Source organism: Eulemur rufifrons, chromosome 1, assembly GCF_041146395.1.
Source record: "Eulemur rufifrons isolate Redbay chromosome 1, OSU_ERuf_1, whole genome shotgun sequence".
NCBI classification, from domain to species: Eukaryota; Metazoa; Chordata; class Mammalia; order Primates; family Lemuridae; genus Eulemur; species Eulemur rufifrons.
The window spans coordinates 52755606-52760732 of NC_090983.1; the positions used below are offsets into that span (position 1 = coordinate 52755606).

The following is a 5127-nucleotide window of genomic DNA, read 5'->3' on the forward strand; positions in this document are numbered from 1 at the left end:
GATCAGTATCTTATGATTGTGTTTACTATGTTACTATGTATGAGCAGTATCTTTATGCAGTGTTTGCATTTAAAATCTGGGCTTCACTTTCATTATAAAAACTGCAAGATGGGAACCAACATTTCTATAATATGCAGAAACCCTACATCACTAAAATAATACATATGAAAGTAATATTTGATATGCAAAAAGATGGACTATAGGTGTTCTTTTAAATAGTTCCCCCACTCCATTTAGACTGTTTCAGTTTGTAAAAACAGATTACAGAATAAGTTTTCCAAGGTCCATCCATTGTGTAAAGCAGAATAAGTAATCATTAATTTAAAATAAGGCACTGCAAGTTTTGAGTAATATTAACCAAAAAAGAAAGAAAGAAAGAGTAAAGCAGATGTGTCAGGGTTTTTTTTTTTTAACCACCTTTAAAGTAATAGCCTAAAGACTTTAAGCAAATATATTGTCTTTTCTATTATTCAGGTTATGCTCCCACTTTATCTTATTTATTTATTTATTTTCATAGAGATGGGGGTCTCACTATGTTGCCCAGGCTGGTCTCAAACTCCTGGCTTCAAATGATCCTCCCACCTCGGCCTCCCAAAGTGTTCGGATTACAGGTGTGAGCCACCATACACAGCCCATGGTCCCAGTTTAACTAGAGAGATTGCAAGTTTTTTTTTTTTTTCTGAGGTGTGGTGGGGTTGGGGGGAGGGGGTCTTGCCATGTTGCCCAGGTTGGTCTTGAAGCTCTGGACTCAAGCAACCCTCCAGCCTCAGCCTCCTGGCTGGCTGATTGCAAGAATTTAACAGAAATTCAGGTTGAGAAGGTACTATTTAAAGTAGAAAACATTGTTGCCAAATACTATGGCAACAGCTGTAGCCTGTGGACCCTCTTACGATCTTGCATCTTTTCTCTACCTATTGTCTAACCTTCACAATAACCATTTTATGGATTACGTTCTTACGGCTGCATCTCACTTTTCTGCCCTTGTTCTCCCTTTGTCTCATTTTTGTTGCTTATTTTAAATGTGCTTTTTCTTACTGTACCTTTGTAGGATAACTTAATACAATAAAATCCTTTTGGAACAAGATGGGTTATAAATAAGTTAATAATAATGCTAATATACTGTCTTGTAATTGCACTAATTTGTGGGTTTGGATGAAATTGACATTTTGAAGGTAGTATCTCATGTAGTAGTAAACGCAGCATGTCAGAACTCAGAGCGAAATATGCAAAACAGCGACAATGCTGAAAAAAATCTTGGATCTCGGTGCAACGGTTGGATTCTTTGAATGCAATGATAGAAATGGATTCCGGCTAACTTAAGCAAAAAAGGGACTTTAACAAAGTGCTAACGAGGAATTCAGGGGATAGAAGGGAGACTGGAGAACCAAGTCCGGACACAAGACAGGAATGAGGGCAGCTCCTAGGGTCCAGCTGGCATGAACAATTTAAGGAACTTGTCTGGGTACTTCTGTTCCAATATATGCATTCCAATATTTTCTCATCCTTCTGTACCTCTAGTCAAAATTAAAGTTCCAAGAGCTCAGATTGCTTAATGTTTTTTGTGCATTCACAGATTTATAGTGCTAAAAATATGGGAACTTTAGTATGTGATAAAATTTATGTCTTGAATGGTTGCCAAAATATAAAGTAATATAAATTTGGAAAACAAAGCATCAGGAGACAACAGGAGTCCAGTTGTTTTTCCTTGGGTCACATGTAGCTCTTTGGTTGCAGTGGGATGAGAAATGTTGATTTATAGCCCCACCAAGACTGCCACAAAGGGGTGAGGTAATTACCCAACAGGAAACTGGGGTGCTCTTGGGAAGAGAGAATGGTTGCTGGCCACCCAAAAAACACCTTATGTGCACCACACTACAGCAAGTGTAGATTGTAAATTTCTGCATTGTATTGTAAAGCTCTATAGTGGGTTAAGCAGTGTCCCTCTAAAATGCATGTCCATGCAGAACCTCAGAATGTGATCTTGTTTGAAAATATAGTTACTGCAGATGTTATTAGTTAGGGATCAAGATGAGACCTTACTGGGTTGGGGTGGACCCTAAATCTAATGAGTGTCTTTATAAGAGTCGGAAAACGATGCACAGAGACACACAGAGAAGAAGGTGACGTGAAGATGGAGGCAGAGACTGGAGCAATGCATCTACAAGCCAAGGAAACGCAAGGATTGCTAACAACCACCAGAAGCTAAGACAGCATGGGATGGTGCTCACTTCGGCAGCACATATACTGAAATCGGAACGATACAGAGAAGATTAGCATGGCCCCTGCACAAGGATGACATGCAAATTCATAAAGTGTTCCATATTTTTACATGTACAATGCACATTATCTGGGGGATGGACACAGTACAAAAATAATTTATGTAACCAAATCATTTGTACCCCCATAATATTCTGAAATAAAAAATAATTAATTTTTTAAAAAGAGAGAGCATGGGATGGTTTCTCCCTCAGAGCCTCCAGGAGTAACTAACTTTGCCCATACTTTGATTTTGGACTTCTGGCCTTCTGAATGGTGACAGAATACATTGTTTTAAGCTATTTGCTTTGTGGTACTTTGTTATGGCAGCCCTTGGAAACTAATGCAACCCCTAAGAGCAGTTTCTTTGTGCAAAACCCTAAGTAGTAAGACCATGAAAGTAAGCACATAATAAATGCATTTTTATGACAGTGAATAAAAATTTTCTTTTTTTATTTCAAAAGAAAATAAATCTATGAATGGTCTGGTTCCTTTATTCCACAAAGAGCTATTGCGTGCATCTCATGTTTCATGCACTGGGATACGCCAGGACCTGGACTACAGGGATGGACAAATGGGACAGAATCACTGCTCTCAAGGACTCACATCCAGAGGGGTAACAATTAACAACTCGTATCGGGGTTAACATCAGGGCCGTGAAGAAAATGGAGCTGGATGGTGCCATCTACAGCTGTGATCCCTAACCCCAGGACCAAGGCCTGGTACCGATCCAGGATCTGTTAGGAAGTGGGCTGCGCATCACCGCCTGAACTCTGCCCTCCCTCTTACCCTCATTCGTGGAGAAACTGTCTTCCATGAAACTTAGGAACCAGGCTGCGCATCACCGCCTGAACTCCACATTCTCCCTCTCTCCCCATCTGTGGAAAAATTGTCTTCCATAAAACTGGGCCTTGGTGCCAAAAAGGTTGGGGACAGCTGAAGAGTGATGGACAGGAAATGGGAGCCCGTTTAGACTGGTGGATCAGCAAGGAGGAGAGAGCTGAGGCCTGAAACATGAGAAGGAGCCAGACATTCATGACCTGGGAGAAGAGCATTCCAGGCAGAGGGAACTGAGAGAAGCCTGAACAGAGTGTCCGCCGCTGAGTGGAAGGAGATAAACTAGGAGATTTAGGCAGAGACAGATCTTGACTTCTTTTCTGAGACATGTCACGGAAGTGGAGGTATCTTAAGTAGGAGAGTAACATCTCCTGATTTAAACATTTAAAGTCAGTCCAACTGCTGTGTGGGGAAAGATTGCGGGGCACTTGGGAGCCTGTAGCATTAGGTTTGATGAGACAGAGTGGAGCTCAGATGAGAGCAGTTAGTGGGGTGGTAGAGAAGTGGATATGTGTGGGGCAGAGTGTGACAGGACATGGAAGTATTAGTTAAGTGCCTACTTTTGCCGCCTTTACCTGAAATTCTATGAGGCTGTGGTCCCCAGGCCCCAGCCATAGACCAGAGCCAGGCGGTACAACAGGAGGTAAGCGGCAGGTGAGCGAGGCTTCATCTGTGTTTACAGCCACTCCTCATCACTCCCATCACCACACAAGCTCCGCCCCCTGTCAGATCAGCCGTGGCATTAGATTTTCATAGGAGCGCAAACCCTACTGTAAACTGCGCATGCGCGGGATCTAGGTTTCCTGTTCTTTATGAGAACCTAATGCCTGATGATCTGAGGTGGAGCTGAGGCCATGATGCTAGCACTGGGGAGCAGCTGCAAATACAGATTATCATTAGCAGAGAGGTTTGACTGCACAATAAATGTAATGCGCTTGAATCATTCCAAAACTATCCTCCTTCCTCTGTCCATGGAAAAATTGTCTTCCAGGAACCCAGTCCCTGGTGCCAAAAAGGTTGAGGACTGCTGCTATAAGCGATACAAAAAAATACTACCAAGACTCTAATATCCAAGACCTTTGCATTTAATTGGAAAGATAAGACATATATATGAGACATATTTATAAAACATTGACAGACTCAAGATGCCTCATAATGTGATAGATGAGATAAATGTAGGAAAGAAGGCCCCAGGGCAAGCAAAGGTAACAAATAAGACTCATGGAGTTGAGATGGGCCTTTGAAGATATAGAAAATTGAAGGAAAATATTTCAGGTTGGATAAGGCAGGAACAAAAGAGAAGAGAAAAGTGGACAATGTGCAATATTTAGGGTAGGTAAACAAACTAATGTATTTGGATTAGAGAGCTTATAAACAGTGAATAAAACCAATAAAATCAGTACAGTAAGGATAGATGATAGAGGATTGAAATCCAGGATGAGTTTACATTTAATCTCTTAGGCCAGGGGTACATAAATTTTTTCTTTTCTGAAAAGGGCCAGATGGTAATATTTTAGGTTTTACAGACCACACAAACTCTATCTCAATTATTCAACTCTTTTGTTGAAGTGAGAAAGCAGCCACAGACAATACTTTAAAAATGAGCATGGCTATATTTCGATAAAACTATTTATGAAAACAGGTGACAGATTGAATTTGGCCCTTGGGATAGAGCAGTAGAGCAATAAAATAAAAATGATGTTTTATTAGAATTTTTGAAGTAATCATGTACAAGCATAGTGGGCATTTTTAGCTACTTAGTCAGCATCCATTTCCCCCATCCTCCTTCCTCACCCTTCCTGGCTTTCAGCCAGATTCTACTTCCCTCACACACACTCCCAGCTCTAAGAGTGTTCTCTGATTGGTCTAAATCCATCAAGTTACCCCATCCCTCTTTCCTGTGATTGGTTCATGCAACCCAGACCTAAGTTGACTAGTGCCTGCTATCTCCAGGCACAGATGTTCAGAAAGGGCATCTGGTACAATTTTGTTCAGTAACATGCAAGGGATGTTTACTGGGGCTTCTGGGAAAGA

General features: G+C 41.2%; 1 non-coding gene across 1 annotated transcript; it reads left to right on the forward strand.

Annotated features, from left to right (window-relative positions):
* Positions 1–2220: 2220 nt before the first annotated feature.
* Positions 2221–2327, forward strand: LOC138387719 (U6 spliceosomal RNA). Its single transcript, XR_011233956.1, has one exon. It is a non-coding gene; the product is annotated as a U6 spliceosomal RNA (small nuclear RNA).
* The last annotated feature ends 2800 nt before the right edge of the window (positions 2328–5127 follow it).